General features: G+C 32.0%; 1 long non-coding RNA gene across 1 annotated transcript in view; it reads left to right on the top strand.

Moving 5' to 3' along the window:
* Nucleotides 1–16891, top strand: part of LOC149553725 (uncharacterized) — a 115779-nt gene extending 98888 nt beyond the window's left edge. Inside the window, exon 2 of the long non-coding RNA XR_016353421.1 lies at nucleotides 16677–16891. This is a non-coding gene — a long non-coding RNA (uncharacterized LOC149553725). The remainder of the gene's footprint in view (nucleotides 1–16676) is intronic.
* The last annotated feature ends 1258 nt before the right edge of the window (nucleotides 16892–18149 follow it).

Here is an 18149-nt window from a genome sequence, read left to right as displayed (position 1 = left end):
AATGATAATGAAAGATGAATTGAAGAGGCTATTTAATGACAGTTGCATTAAATTCTTTGGCATTCACAATCTTTCATATCTTATTTTTTCATATTCCATTTAATTTTCAGCTATGCAAAATGTCAAAATGTACTAGCATTAATGTCGGACTGTCGATAGTGCCTGACATTGAGTAATGATTTTCATGCAAACCTTTCCACGTGTCTCCATTCCAGAGAATTTTATGAGACTCTAGGTCCTTTCAAGTGAGTGGCCTCGAGATGCATCTTCTGTCATTTATCTCTAATTAATCAATAGTTAATAAAACTATTTTATTTATTATTAACAATATGAAAGTGATGGTAGCCAATTTGGTATGACACTGATGTAATGATGTTATGACATTAAATTTTGCAAATTTTCCTTTCAGATTAAACAATTTTTTTAGTTTACTACTAAAGATTAGCCAAGACCATTATTATTCATTCTCCTACCAAACAAGTAATTTACCTCTAACATTATTAATTCATTTTTGCAAGGGAAAAAATAGCCATCATTTATTTATCTACCAACCAAAAAAAATATTAATTTTGATATTTAAATTGATTTTTGCTAGGGTAAGAAAAAAATAACCAACATATAATATTTTATTTCCCTATGTGGAAAAAAAAACCACCCTCAATATTAAAATGTTCCTACCCACAAAATGTTAGATTCACTAGCATTTTAGGCTTTTTTTTTGGGAGGGGTTTCTTAAAGTTATCACTGAAAGAAAGTTTTGAAGAAATCAAAGCAGCCAAAGCTTAAGCCCCTACTCTAATTAATTTGAAATTTGATAAGGATTTCATTCTTTACACCTTAGGAGGTGAGTCAAGTATTTCTATTATTTTAACTCAATTAAATAAGAAAAATGAAGAGTAGCATATTTCTTTCTTTAGTAAAGGGTTGAAAGAATATGAAAATAAGTACAACTATGTGGAAAAGCAAGCCCTTGCAGTCATAAGAGCCTTGAAGAAATTTAGACACCTATTGTCTCATAACAAAATCTATTTGCTGGTCCCTCATGCAACTATTAAGAAAATATATTAGTGAGAAAAGGGTAGGTTGGATCACTAAGGTGATGTAGTGTGATGTGGACATCCAAATTACCAAATGAGTAAGAGTGAAGGGGTTGTGCAGATAGATGATCTCATCTCACAAGCTTGATGAGGTAGTTGTCTTGGTATTGGTAGAATAGCAAGATGTGAGGAATGATAATCCAAGGAGTTGTATAGATAACATGAAGACCTTCTTAGCTGGAAATGGATATCCTCAAAGGTTGGATAAAGCTAAAAGAAGACAGTTTAGACTATAGTCTATTCCTTATGCTATAATTGATGGTATTATTTTTAGGAGGCACTTCAATGGAGCCTTGCTAAGGTGTAACTGCATAGATCAAGTAGAGAGAATGATTAAGGAGTTTCATGATGGTCCTAATGGCAACCACTTTTTAGTAGGAACCACTACAATGAAGATCATGAGAGCCAGTTACTTTGGCCATCCTTTTTCCATGACTTCCACAAACATGTAAGGAAGTGTGAAAAATGTACCTTCTTCTCTAGAAAATAGAGCCTTGCAACCCTCCCACTTCACCCCATCTAGGTCAATCAACTTTTTTCTCAGTGGAGATTAGATTTTATTGGTCCCATTAATCTGTCTTCTATTCCAGGTCATAGGTGGATTTTGGTTGCAACATATTATTTTACAAGGTGGACAAAGATAATAGCCTTGAAGGATTCTATAGAGGCTTTAGTTGTGGAATTCCTTAATGGAATTGTTACCAAATTTGGTGCTCCTTCCACTATAATATCATATAATGTAAAATCATTTGTAGGAGCTTATATTTTTGCTTGGGTAATTGATCATGGTATTTACTTGAGCATGTCTTCTAATTATTGCCCTCAAGGTAATGGTTTGGCTAATTCATCCAATAAGAATTTGATCAAAATCATCAAGAGGACTATTGAAGATAATCAAAGGTGTTGGCACCAAAAATTGAAAACTTCCCTTTAGGATGATAGAATAACACCTAAAAGAAATATTGGAAATTTTCCTTTCACATTAGTATATGGCAAGGAATCCAAACTTCCAATCTCATTGGAGTTTCTAGCTCTTGAGTTGGCTCATTAGTTAGAACTAATTGGAAATGATGTTATGTCTATAAGAATGGAAAATTTGATGGAGCTAGAGGAGAAAAGAAGTCAAGCAATATAGACCTTAGAAATACATTAGCAATAGATGAAGAGGATCTTTGATAAGAAGGCTAAGGTCAAAAATTTTAGGGAGGGTGACCTTGTGATGAAGTGGGATGTAGATAGAGAAAAAGTAGGGAGACACTCAAAATTTGATACTTTATGGAGTGGTCCCTATGTAATTATCAATTGTAAATAGGCCAATGCTTTCTAGTTAAGAAAACTTTATGGTGAAACTTTGTCTGTTCTAGTAAATGGAATATATCTCAAGCCCTATTTCTAAAGAAAAGATGAGATTTTTGTGTACATAATTACAAAAGTTTGCTTCCTATTCTTTCCTATTTTCCAAGAAGTGTTGAGCATAGGTTTCTTTATTGCCAAGAATTTTGGTCCCTTTTTTTTTGTAGAGTTACAAAGGTAGAACAGCATTTTTTATGGCTTACAATGTGGTAGAAGTGATAAATTTGATGAGTTTCATGGTTTCAAAGACTACATAGCCCAATGGATCTTTTGGTGGCCACTAGTCATATGCCAAGTAAGCTTGTATCCCCTTTGAGTCACTAGAAATGTTGGCAAAAAATGCATTCTCACTAATGATTAATTTCAAATATTTGAACAACACTTAATGATCACAAGATTCAATTCTATAATTTAAATCTCAGAGCCATGACAGGATGGTATGCTCCCGATCTTACGATAGCTCATGTATCAGAGGATCATTAGATGAATCAAGAAGTGATAAGATTATAAGAGGTTCCTATTAGTCAAATTTTTAGGTTGTCATAATACTGTGGACATTCGAGAGATCATAAGCCAAAGAAAGGTCTTTCCCAATGTTATGATAGTAAGCAATCATAAGATCATAAGTATTGTGAGGATATGTTCTAACGCCATGAGGGTCAATGATCATACAATCACAAAGTTGACTTCCTAAGTCACCAATGCTATGAAGGGGAAGGTAAATCATATGATCTTAAAGCTATAAGGTTGCAAGCACAAGTGAGGACAACTCCTAAGGTCATAACAAAGATAGTAAAACCATGATCATAGGATCACGAGCATTATTGCCATGGTTGCTGATATAACAATGGACTACAATTATAAGATCATAAAGGTCAATTTGACCATGCTTTGACTTCAAAAGAAAAAATAATGGTACTATGACCTTACACTGGGGATGTTAAGGACCATCATTTTGTCGTGAGATCGTATGATCTTGTTGCTATCAAAGGATCATAAAGAGAATAAGGGATGGGCTCGATGCTATGAAGTATTGGAAATCATAAGATCATAGAAGTCAAGGTTATGAACAAAAGGTGATTTAAAGGGGTTTGACCACAATTGATGCTCATAGAATATATCTGGTAGTTTCTTTCATGTATTCCTTCTCCCTTTTCTATGTAAGAATAGTTTAAGTGCATCCTAATAGTAAAGGAAGTCAGCCTTCTCCAAAGACTCAACCTCATAGATCAAGTCCCACAGCTTGGAGTTTGTTACCATGTTTTACAAGGTTATCCTTAGGTAAAAAATTTGGACGAGGGTGAAATGTTTTTTGATAAAAACTATTTAAAAAAATTCTTTTTTATATTGCTAAACAATCCTGCCATGGTAATCCAGCTCATTTTTTAAACAAGAAACTAATTCATTGATGTATATATAAGTTAAATTCACCCAATAGGATGGCTCTAAAATGGCATACCTATTTCTTTAGATAAATTATTTGTCCATTTTTCTCAAAATAAATGATTTATCTCCAAAGTCATTTGTAATGACTAGATGTAGTCTTATTTTTGAAGTAAACATGTTCTTCCAACAAAACCTTCTCAATTCTACAATTTAATGTCAAATATCCTAAACTGAGAAAGAGCTCTCTAAGTGATTAAGACTAGAAATTTGTCTTTCACCTTCTTTCTAAGTGTGACAAACTCTAATTAAAGCTTAGATATAGTATGCAAAAATTACTCATGTTTCTCACCAACTTTCACATTAAGTGTATGAGGCTTAGAGTGAAGATGGAGGATCTTGGTTTGTAATGTAGAGCATCATGGTCCAACTAGCATTTACTAGGAAAGTTTCCATTTTCTACTTTTTTTTGGAACAACCCTACCTTCTCAAGGCTTCATACTTGATCATCTCACACTTTGTCAACTATTTGGACTAATCTCCAAGGTCCCCAAGCTTCCACTCTTAGCTCTAATCACATGTTCAAAGAATCTCAAATCCCAATGTCATAATATTAGGATCAACCTATAGATCCAAAAATATGACCACATTCGCAACTCTTGTTTCTCCCAAATGAGCCTCAATGGTATGTCTCAAGCATTAGGCCTACTCTCAAATCCTCTTACTAATGCTTTATGCCTCCACTCAAAAAACAATCAGTCATAGACTCAACAATTCCATTGATCACAACAACTTTGATTTGATTGCATTCCCAAATCTAATTATCATGCCACCACTCTCCATGCCAAGAGCCGAACCTTATCCCTTAAAAATCCCAACTAGGATCCCTCACTTTCTACTACAACTACAACTACCATCTATGTCATCATATTGCAACTCAATGTGATTGTCCCTCTCACAAACAAACCCACTATACATATCTCCATAGATCCTTATCATTGATTAGTTCTTGACCTTGGTCTTCTAATATTTTCCCTCTTCTAAGGATCTTATTCCAATGCACATTAAACCCTATTCAACCCCTTGACCATATACTACCCCCAAAAACTAATACCCATACCTTAATTTTGTTCAACATTTAGAAAACTAGTCATGTCTACAACTCCTTTGTAGAGACAACCACCAACCTAAAGTTAAATTAAATTTTCCCTTGTTCCTAATCACTTAAGTGTTAAGAAATCCTCATTACTCACCCCTATACATCCCTAATCCATTTATTCTCACACAATTGCCTTTTATTGTTCAAATTCCCAGACTAGACCAATCTTTAATAGTACAATCAATCTAACACAAAAATTTGGACATTTTTATTATTGGGTCCACATTCCATTTGATGCATGATTCACTACATGAACCATATATAATAATAAAATACAGGGTTACCCTCCATTACACCCTTCATGGGGATTTGGTACATGTAAAATAATATATATTTACATTTCCTTTTCTCACTTGGTACTCAAGATGAGGGTTTTGATAATCTATAGAAAAATCATTATATCTTTGCTAATATTGCATGAAATCGGGTGTCAAAAAGTCCAAAATAAAGAATATTCAATAAAATACCATCCACAAGATGTGGATAATTAAATGGACATCATTGTCACCATGAAAAATACAAAAATTAGATAGTTAAAATCTAAACAGAACAAGGGTATTAGTAGTTTTTATAGTCAACTTTGTGTACCTACATATTCTAAAAGGTACATTAGATTTTAATTATTTAATCATTCTTTTCATATGCAATTTAACTACTTAAAACTATTATTTTGGCCTCTAAGTAGTAAATATAAATTTTGGAATTTTTTATGTGTGCAAAGTAGTTATTTCAAAGCATCATCTGAAATATATTTCTTATTTTCATATTAATCATTTTCTTTTTCAACTAAAAATGTTGGAGTGTAAATTCAATACTTTTACAAAAATGCTCCAACAATAATCCATGATTGGTACTTTAAATTGGCATAATTGATCTAATTAGTCATTTTCATGCTTAAAAATATAAATACAGTCTGATTATGGCTTCTCATGTTACTTTATTGATCTCAAAACCCTAATTGATCACTATATGGCTTTTAATGTATTTTAGAAAAACTTACATGCTGAAGAGATTTGATCTTGTTCAAAGGTAGCAGTCTTCATTAATCAAATTACCACATTTTAAATCAACATTAAGAATCCTAACCCCACTAAAATGGTAGACATTTTCTCTACAAGCAATTTTTCTTTTGGTGATGGTGGTCCAACATTGAGTTCATTGGTCTAACACAATGAGGCAATTAAAGTGGAAGAGGGTTGGATCTCTATTAAGGGTAACATATCTAATAATTTTCAATCCCTCTTTTTACATGTCTCTTTGTTCTCAAAAGAGTATGGTTAAATTTAAATCTTGATGGTTTAAGGTTGAGCGAGCTTCATTCTCTATGCTACACCTATTCTTTCAAGGTGGTCAATGGTGATTTTGAATTGGATGAAGTCGATGGAGATGGTGTGCTCGAATTTCAATAAATTTGGGATCCATTTGTTGTCATGCTATAGTATAATCAAAAAAAATTTAAGGCTTAGTATCCCTTACTCCCAACTTAACACTAAAAACCCTTACCTCAAATGGCACTAAAAAACTCTTTGTCACACCACTGGAAGCCTCTCACCTGCACTTTGTTGTGTAAATGAATAAAGTTTCATTTTTATTTTCTTTTTGTTTATATCCCTGATAATGTCAAAATTTTGATGCTAAAATTAACTGTCGTCAAAATTTTGACATTATCAAGATCAATTTTTTTAAAAATGAATTTGACAAGCCAAATTGGCCTATCGTCAAAAATTTAGGTAAAAAATGGAACCCAAATGTACTAGTGAGAAAAAGCAATATGGGGTAAGTACATGACAAAAAGAAAACACACAAAATCTATTATGCTAGATCACTCACTCATGTGCATTTCCATCCTCCCCTATCTTGGTTAGTAGTATGAAAATAAGGTGGACAACTCGATAGAGGAGAAATGTTGAACATAGCAGGAACAATAACTAAGTTTAAAGAAGCACCCTTTTGAGAGTCACTATTCTCAAGACTAGATGTAAGCATAAGCTACATATAAGAAAAGGGTAAAGGGTAAAGGGTAAAGGGACTCCCCTAATATAGATTCAGGGTCTTTAGTGCGGCTACATAGTTGTAGGTGCACCAACTGCATAGCTATGTAGTTGGCATAATGCTTTCTCAACACTTACGTGCACTAGCGCACCTTGGGAGGTGCACTTAGTGCGCCAGAAATTTAGAAACTCACCTTTTTTTTTTAATGTCTTGAGTTTCTGACCTCTGTGGTTTTTTGACAAGACCTAGATGTGAATTAGGAGTTAGTGGGGGACCTATAGATGACTAGGATCCCAAATTTAAGAGTCCAAAAACCTTTGCAAGATAGGGGGGTCCTCATTTCCTGACAAGAAATGGGGTTTGTGTTGTGGAAGCACAATGAATAGCTCCAAAAAAATGAAGAAATGACAAATGCATTTCTTTATCAGCAAAGATTCCTTCGATGTGGGTCAAACACCAACTAAATTTTAGATGTTTTGAGTGTATTTTGAATGACTTCATAGTCAAAACTTTGGGATCCAAAATCTTCAAGTTTAGTGTGTGTTCAGTGTATTTATTTCCCTCGACATCTTAGGATGTGGTCTATCAAATTTTTTTGACAACTCGAAAACAATTTTCCATCCCTCTTGGTTCATCCATCAGGTATCTCCATAAAGGTTGTTTTTAATCCTTTGTTTGACTAGATGAGAGAATTAGTTTGAGGGCTCTTAGCGAGCTGTCACTTTTCTTTTGAATTTTTAGCAATCTTTTGAATAATCACTCCATGTAGCTCATAATTTCACCATTTTGACTCTTGGATGAAGCAATTCTTTAGTACTAGATGACTCATTTTGAATTAGATTACCCCTTTTAGATCTTTTAGAATCCTTCAGTCTTAACATTGTTCTTTCTTTTTATTTTCTTCTTTATCTTGACTATGCTTAAACTATGTAGTTAGGACATTGGTGTTGTTTCTTGGATTCAATCCTTTTGTGAACATCCCTTGCATTCCTCTTTTATAACTTTTTAGAAACTCTCATGCCAAACAATGATCTTAGCGATCCTTTGAGAAGACCCTTTTGTTTGAACCACTTGGGGTTTGGACCATCCCTTGCTGCTTTCAACCTTAGTTTAACAACACCTGAGACAATTGATCTTTAAATTTGCAAAGTGTTGAGAACTTTCTAGTCTAGAATCCTGAACTTAAGACTGAAAGTCCCCCTATTATTGCAAGTAACATCCATTCCTCAGTTGGTATAAGACACACAATCGTCCAAAAGTTTTGACAAATGAAATACCTCTTCCTGAAATCAAAACCAAAAGAGTAGTTAGTATGATATCTCAAGATAAAATCTCAAGTGCACCTTGCACCCTAGGACTGACACAACTTTGAAAACAAAGATGTGAGTAAAAGGAAATGTAAAACTAAAAGAAAACACACTAGCAAAAAATAAAAACATTTGTAGAAATAAAATCTAACTAAATTTATTTATTTATTTATTTTTATTTTCCTTGTCTTCAAAATAATGTTTCAAAAAATGCACATTGACTGGCAACGAAACTAATTCCCCCTATAAGGAATTCAGCCTAAAAGTATTTTCTCCAAGAATCTCTACAATCTGATAAGGACCAATCCACAAGCGTTGACACTTGGTGTGGCTACCTGACTTTTCTTTTGCCTTATCCCAAAGTAGAACAAGGTTAGAAATTCTAAAGGATTTTATCATGGCTCTCTTATCGAACCATCTCTTGATGACTGCCTGATGCTTAGCCATGTGCTCCAATGCATTTATCCATTTTTTTGTCCATCTTCAAAAGATTTATCAATCTGATTTGTGTTTTGTTAGCATCTTCAGTGTACCTACTCATGAATTTTAGAACAGGAATCTTGGGATTTAGCAAGAATACTGACTGTTGTCTATAAACAAGCAAGTATGGAGAAGTCCCCAAAGCATTTTTCACCCTCACCTGATCTGTCCATAAAGCGTATTTAAGTTGTGTATGCCAATCTTTAGGATTCTACCTTAACAAACATCTTATTACTGTGATCAAGTTCTTGTTTGTAGATTCCACAACACCATTCCCTTGTGGATAATAATTTGAAGAGAACTTGATGATGAATTTATTTTCCAATGCCCACTGAGTTAAGAATACTGATGCAAAAGCTCATATGTTATCACACACCAAGGAGAATGGCATCCTGAATCTAGTAACAATATGTTCTTCCAAGAGGTTCATTACCACCTTAGTAGTGCAATTTCTAGAATTTTATGGTTATGTCCATCTCGTACAATAATATGTGGTTGTGATAATATAAGTATGTCTAGTTGATGATGGTAGATTGACAAGACCTATGAAATCTAGCCCCTGCTTTATGAAGGGGCGTACTTCAAACACTAGTTGTAATGGCATCACTGGGTGTCTTTCCTTGTTAGCACTAATCTGACAAGAATGTACATGTTCAAAATTGTCTTTGAATATTCTGGGCCAAAAATAACCTGATCTTAGGATCATATGAGCAGTTGCTTCTGCCGAACCATGCCCTATACCATATTTATCATGAAACTATTCTAGAACTTCCTTTGCTTCCTCACGTCCTAAGCACTTTAGGTAGATTCCTTCATAATTCCTCTTGTACATCTTTCTATCATGCAACATGTAGGACTCACACTTCATCTTGAGCCTCCTACACTAAGAACTATTCATCCAACTGGGGCATTGATTTTGTAGAAGATAGTAAACAATATCCTGGTACTAAACATCCATCACTACACCTTGACCAATATCAACTTGAGATACAATCATTTTCTTTTTATAATTCTCATTTGTTTCACTATCAAACCTAAATTCTTGTTTATCTTCAATTTGGTTATATGCTATCATTTTTAATAATCCTTGACCCCTACCCAATCTCATGGGTTGAATTTCCAAGTAAAATTCTTGAAGGATTACCATCTATTTTCCTCGCCTTTCACCAAGTTCATTTTGCATCAACAAAGTCTTAATTGCTAGATCAAGTACTATTGCATACACCTTCCTTCTCAATATATAATGGCAAAACTTCTTTATCACTTTTATTAAACAAAAATATTGTTTGTCAAGGTTAGAATAATTTAAATCAACATTTTTTAGAGGAAAACTCATAAAGGCAATGGGCCTTTCATCTTCCTTTTCTTTCTTGTGCATAAGAATCCTAACACATGAATGTTCTGAGGAAAAAGAGTATATTTTGAAAGGTAGCCCATAATCTAGACTCACTAGTGCTAGGGCCATAAAAATGGCCACTTTGATATCCTCAAATGACTTCTTAATCTCTAGAACCCATTCTATTTTAGCTCCCTTTTTTAGCAGATCATTAAGGGGATGGACTATCTTTGCAAATCTACTTATGAATTTTTGCACAAATTTTATCTTCCCAAAGAAAGACTTAAGTTCTTTTTGACTATGAGGTGGTGATAACTTCATAATAGTTTCAATTCTATAAGGATCAATGGAGATTCCTTCTTTAGAGATAATATAACCTAGGAGCTTTCCTTTAGTGATCCCAAATCAACATTTCTTGGAATTGAGAGATATGTCATATTTAGGACATCTGTTGAATACCTATCTTAAATCAGCAATGTGAGTGCTTCAATCCTTTGAAAAGATAGTAAATTCATGCATGTATATGACTATACATTTTTTTTATCAATCCTTTAAATGCTTCATCCATGGCTCGTTGAAATGTGGCCTTCGCATTAGTCAGCCCAAAATGCATTCTTCTAAAGGAAAAAGTTCCCCACAAGTAGTCGTGAAAGTTGTTTTTAGCCTATCTTCTTTATCAACCATTACCTAATTATATCCTGAATATCCATCCAAGAAAGGCATCATTTTTGAACCATTTACAATTTTTAGGACTTCATCTAGTAAAGGTAAAGGATAATTGTCCTTTTGAGATGCTACATTCAAGTTACAAAAATTGAAACAAAGACGAATCTCTCCAATCTTCTTCTATATAAGAACCAAATTGGCCACCCATGTGGAATGAAGAATGGGGAAAATGATCTTGGTTATCAGTGATTTAATGATAGGATTAACAAGTCTTTGCCTTTGATGAAAAGGCTTTGCATCTAGTTTCAAAGGAATGTCATGCGTTATAATTTTAGAATTATATGTTTTTAGCTCTTCATAGCTCCAATCAATGACATCCTAATACTCTAAAATTAATTTAAGCACGTCTTCCCTTTCTTGTGCATTGCATGATTTCCTCATCCTTACTATTCTAGGATCATCATCGATGCCTAAGTTGTATGAGTCACATTCCTCGATTCCCTTTTCTTTGATCATTCTTCTATTAAATGTTGATTCATCATGACCAAAAATTTGTTCCAACTTAAAGATTCCCTTAGGAATAGTGTTGGTTTTTAAATTCAGAGTCCCATATTCATCTTTGATTTCATCATTCTTAAGTTTGTCATCTGGCGTGTCATCAATTTCTTGCCCTTTAAAGTGGTCACTGCACATGATAAATTCAAGTATATTTTGATCATCCTAAAAGACTTGGAAGTTTGTGATATTGTTCGTGATGGATGGAGCAACAACCAATTCTACTGAAAATATACTCAATATCCTACCTTGAGTTCTTGAGAGTAACTTAGCCTTCTATTATTTCTTATTATTTTGTTTACTCAACTTGCATGCCTTGGTTTTCATAGAGTGGATTCATTCTCTAGTGATTACTTTCTTGTTATTAAGGCTTCATTATTTCTTGTCATTAGCATCAACCCAAGTAGATGGTACAAATTTTATTCTCTTATCCTCAATATAGCTTGAGTGGAAAATTGATGGTTATGTTTTCCTCAATGTAGACTAAGTAGGTGAAATATTTTTTCATATCTTTGGTGTAGACTGAGTGAACACAATATTGCATTGGTTTCCTTCTTAAGATTGAGCTTGTTTGATGTTGATCCATAGGACTAGTTACTTTGAGTAGGCATGGGAAGTATCTCCATACATGGAACTTGACCTAGAAGTGCCCACATAGGCTATGAGAAGGAGTTCCTTAAAAAGTGAAAACCATAATAGAATATATTGGGTATAAATACTAAAAAAAATTAATTGGTTATGTAGATGCCTCAAATCCTTGGGTTTCATACATAACCCAAATGTGAGCATAGATGGCAATGTGAACATAATTTAATCCCCAAATATCTTGAGTTATTTGAGTGTGAGTATATATGGTGGATATCATTTAATTCTAATACATCATGAGAGATTTGTGTATGAGGTACATGATTGTGCCTTAGATTTCAATATTGATCCATGTGGCAAGAGATAATACCTATGGTTGGTAATTTGATGTATTTTCTCATTAGTAGTCATTAACACCTTGATGAGTTGTTATATGTGATATTATGATTGATATTTGGATATTAGTCCACATGTTGAGTGTTCTCTATATATTATTTCATTGTAATTATGTGTTGTATTCTACCTATATACCATCTTTCTATTGTATATATCTTCTTGGTTTGAGTGTTATCCATTCTTGGTGTGTTTTCTTACACTATGTTTATGGTCAACTTATCATCTCTATAAGCATTGTGGGGTGGGCCTAAGAGTTCCATGTGGTAGGGTGCAATTTCACTATACTGTACATTGGGGACCAATGTCCAAATGGAATTTCTCATTAGTAGTCATTAACACCTTGATGAGTTGTTATATGTGATATTATGATTGATATTTGGATATTAGTCCACATGTTGAGTGTTCTCTATATATTATTTCATTGTAATTATGTATTGTATTATACCTATATACCATCTTTCTATTGTATATATCTTCTTGGTTTGAGTGTTATCCATTCTTGGTGTGTTTTCTTACACTATGTTTATGGTCAACTTATCATCTCTATAAGCATTGTGGGGTGGGCCTAAGAGTTCCATGTGGTAGGGTGGAATTTCACTATACTGTACATTGGGGACCAAATTTCCAAATGGAAGTTCTCTTCTAGTAATACATTTCCCAAGCATAGTCTGCTCCTTTCTATCCTCGAATGTCATACATTACCCAAATGTGAGCACAGATGAAAATGTGAGCTAGATATCATTTAGTCTCCAAATTTCATGACTTATTTGAGTGTGAGCATATATGGTGAATACCATTGAATCCTAAGACATAATTAGAGATTTGTGTGTGAGGTAGATGATTGTGCCTTAGATTTCAATATTGATCCATGTGGTAAGAGATAATCCTTATGGTTGGTACTATGGTACGTAGGCTCATTAGTAGTCATTAACACCTTGATGAGTTGTGATATGTGATATTTTGATTTATCTCTAGACAATAGTCCACATGTTGATTTTTCTCCTTGGATTTTTGTGTTGTACTTATGTGTTGCATTAGACCTATATACCATCCTTCCATTGTATGGATCTTATTTGTGTGAGTGTTATCCATTCTTGGTATGTGTGCTTACACTATGTTTTATGGTCAAGTTACTATCTCTATGACCATTTTGGGGTGGGCCTAAGGGTTTCATGTGGTAGGGTGGAATTGTACTATACCACTATTGGGGACCAATGTCCAAATGGATGTTTTCTTCCAATAATAGATTTCTTGAGCACGGTCTTCTCCTTTCTATCCCTTGTCATTTCACATTTATATTTATGCATTTTTTACATACATATACTTGTTAATTTTTAATGTTATTATAGGTCTTGATTTTTACAAGAATTTCCTCAATATGTAATGATCTATTAGTCATTGGTGTGGAGAAATCCTACATTTTAGCTATATACTACTGTGAAAAAGCCTTCACACTATTAGAACCAAAATTAGCCTACAAATTTGGCCTCTAAAATAATTTGGAAGTTTTAAAATTATTCTAACACATTTGAGTCATATTCCATCACATATGACTTATACATTGTCTCCTTTTCTCCCATTTTCACTATATATGTCTAATGTTTCTTAGCACATGATCAATACTTTTGCACACGTGACCCATGAAATGTTCCATATGTCAATAAAGTGGCATATGATTCAAACTAATAGATTTCCATAATCATTTTTCGTAGGATTTATTGTACTTGCCTCCTATTTTAGATAATACACTTTATCATGTAGAAAATAGTGAGTACTTCCCAAGGCCTAGTCAAAAATTCAATTTTAGATTTGGATATAGTTGTCTCTTGGTATGCCTTTTGAGTTAGCATAGTCAAAACTTAGATACATCATGATGTCCTTTTATTCATGTTTCTCTTGTCTTAAGGCTTATTGGCTTCTTGTATTGAATTTCCACAAAGATGGTTTGGATGACCATGTTGATGAAGGTTCAATCATGATCCAAGAGGTTCATGGGAAAAGTCTAACTCCTTATGTGATGCCTTGAATGTGGCTTTACTACTCATGTTTTGGTTTTGGTTTCTTGGGAACCTCTGAAAGTGTTTGTGAAGTCTTCCATGCATGTATGGTTTTTTGAGGATATGCTTATATTCTCTTGCATGTTGTATCTTTCTTATGTTATGGTTAAGTGATGTTTATTCCATATTTTAGAAAAAAAATATGTTTAAGTGCATATTTAACCCTTTGTTCCAAGGGTTCCTTGGTGGAGCATTACAATATGTATAATAGAGATGAGCCAATTTTTTCTACTATCAATACATAGAACCATGAACTATGTGTATAAGGAATTTAACTAGATGAGATAATTTTTGTTCATAATGGATTTGGTGAGCTTCATGTTAAGAAAAATTAAGGTTCAACTTTCCCTTTGCCACTCTTGGGTTTTTCTAATATTAAATATTAAAGGTAAATTAAATTGGCTAAAATTTATTAAATTTGTTAAATAAATAAATATCTTGAATTAATTTAATTTAATCAATTAAATATGGCTAGGTAGAAGATATTAATCTAGGTAAGTTGAGATTGATAATTTTAATTGTAGGGGATTGAGTTTATATTAGAATCGGTAATTAAAGAATTGTGCAAATATAATGTTGTATTTATTTGTTCTTGTCTACAATTTATTTCCTTGAATTAATGACTATGCCAAAACCTATCCAATCCTTTAGAAAAATTTGTGTTTTTGATTTGGGAAGCTACATGGTGATCTTCTATCATGCAAATTCGTTTTGATGCATGGAAGTGGTTGATGATATGCACGATCAATCTATTAAAATGTATGCTTGTAAAGCCTATTTGTCTTTATCTTCTTAATAGATGAGCCTATTTAGATGGTATCCAAGGGTAGTATTGGGGAATTTGTGAGGCACTTGATAGCTCTCTTGGGCCAAGCAATTTCACATACTAGAATAAATACAATGGATGATACATATACATTATAAACTATCATGCAAGTCACATATATGACAACAATGTATATTATTTGTCTTTTAGAAAATCAAACTGAGATCCCTAGATATTTTATAGTCTCTCATAATTTCTTTAAATACTATTATATAGCAATTTATCATGCAAATGTGTATTAAGTTGATTTAAAGGACTAGTAGGAAAGGGCATAAAATTAGAACTCACATGTGATAATTTATGTTTTGGAATTATTTTTTCTAATCTCATGGGACTGAATTAAAGCAATTCCACATTATTGAAAAATGATGTCTAGGAATACAATGATAATTTCATGGTCTCTCATATTAGGTCTTGGTTGCTTCTTTAGGTAGGTTAGATCATGGGTTTAACTCTCTCTGGAGTTGCTTGTGATATTGGGATGAGATGTAAAAAACTTAGATGACTCACCTTGTAAAGTGTTAAACTTAGAAACTCTCCATTCTTCTCTTTTCTCGCATGATGTGTTGTTGGTATTCAGTGATGTGCAATTCAATTGAAGAAGAATTCGGTGTAGAGATCAGAAAACCCCAGCCATTATAACATGGCTCCCCATCTCCTGTGAGTTAGAAATGGGTCTGTTCTTGTTTTTATCTCTATTTTCTAGTGCAGAGGAACTATTTAAATAAGAACTATTTAAAGACAAAAGGACATAACTTAGTTTCATTTTCTCTTTAAAATTTTTAATTTTTTAATCATATTATAAATATATTGTTTTTTTCATAATCTTTATTTTATATTCTTTTGATTGTTTGTTTTTTTATTGATTAAAGAATGAATGAAAGATTTTTACAGAATGGACAAGGCTGAAGCAATCTAATCTATAGGACTAATAATTATATCATGATATTAAAGTCTTCAGTATTTTCTAATTTATTAGTTAGATCTGTTTAGACATATTGACATATAGACACTTCAACATAAAATGATGCTTTGACTCTACCGCCATGAAGAAATATGTCTCTACCACTCATATTGGAAAACAACATATTCTCTTTTCTTATTCTTCTTTGCTTGTTTTACATTTTAACTAATGAAAACTAGATTTTTGTTAGATTATTAACATTTATGCTTTACATATAATATTTGATCATATTTAAACTTTTCCTGACTATGTCTAATTATTATTATTATTATTATTATTATACATTCTTAAATTTTACTCTCATTATCTTTTTCATTTCTTTATTAGTTCCTAAACACAAGGAAAAATATTAAAGGAAAAAGATAAATGAGAAATTGAAAAATTGTAAACTATCTATTCATGGGTATAATCACTCAAGTTCCACAATCACAAATCATTTATGTAGTAGAAGACCAGAAAATGTGTTTTATTTTATGGGTATTACTTATTTAATTGATATTAAAATGGGTATTACTTTCAGGGTATCCCACTCAAGCTCCACCATCACAATATGTAGAGGCAGGTCCTGTCAAAACACAGAGTAGAGGGGAGAAAGGCTTTCTAGAAGGATGGTATATATGCCTCTTACACTTCTTTTTGCTTATAATTTGCAGCTTTTATATGCATAAAGTAAGGTTATATTCTTATCTGTGTTCTTTTGGGTTTGTGATTGTAGTATAGCAGCCCTCTGTTGTTGTTGGTTGTGTGAAGAATGTTGCATATGAGGACATGTGATTCCATATAACTAGAACACTTGATGTTATTGTATCTGACATAACATTATATTGTAGTGTTGTAATGTAATAGTTGGAGGAGAAGTTTGTCTTGATTTGTTGATAGGAAAAGGTTGTGTAGATTTATTGGAATTGGCAACATGTCATGATTATAGGTCTATAGCTAGTGGCATTTGCAAATATTAGTTTTTGTACTCTTGACTCTCTCTTTGTATACAATCTTATAAATATAAGCTATCGTTGTAGAAATACAATAGCAAATCTTTAGAGATATCAATTTGTCATACAAAGAATTGTCTCTACATTTTCGTCCATCCATGATAGCATCTTGGATTCTTATAGAAATGAATGCTTTTACAATTAGTTTTGTGTTTTTTTTTCTGAATGTTGTTGATATATATATATATATATATATATATATATATATATATATATATATATATATATATATATATATATATATATATATATATATATATATATATATATATATATATATATATATATATATATATATATATATATATATATATATATATATATATATATATATATATATATATATATATATATATATATATATATATATATATATAAGTAGAATTGTTCCTTACTTTTTAATCTTCGTCAATTCATGATATCAGTTTGGATTTTTATTGAAATGGATGTTTTTACAATTAGTTTTCTGTTTGTTTTTTTTCTAAATGTTGTTGTAATGAAATTATATGTAAATAAATAAAAGTATATAAAAGTATAATTGTTCTTTATTTTTTAATCAATTTAAGAGATTGAAATTGAATGTTTCTTAAATAAATATTTGAAAATAAAAAACTTATTTTTAGTTTTATGTTTGAAATTATATGTATATAAAAGTATAATTGTTCTTTATTTTTTAATCAATTTAAGAGATTGAATTTGAATGTTGTTTAAATAAATATTTGAAAATAAATAAATTATATTTAGTCTTATGTTTGATGAAGATTTGGTTATGAAAAGTGTTATAAATTGATTATTGAAGTACTAGAAATTTAAAACCAATACTATAATTTTCTTGAAATTGTGAAAAAAATTGTTTGGTGTTTTAGCTAGCTAAATTGTGTACATTGAATTTGTCTTCAAGTCTACATAACTAAATTCTATACATGGATTTTAATTGTATTGAATTTGATGTTAGAAATTGGATTGCCTTATTTCCTAAAATCTACTTTTGAAATAGGAGA

Source organism: Cupressus sempervirens, chromosome 6 (genome assembly GCF_028749045.1).
Source record: "Cupressus sempervirens isolate cs-2001-9-10 chromosome 6, ASM2874904v1, whole genome shotgun sequence".
NCBI lineage: Eukaryota > Viridiplantae > Streptophyta > Pinopsida > Cupressales > Cupressaceae > Cupressus > Cupressus sempervirens.
The sequence above is the reverse complement of the archived record's forward strand: the minus strand, read 5'-3'. Positions and strand labels throughout refer to the sequence as shown.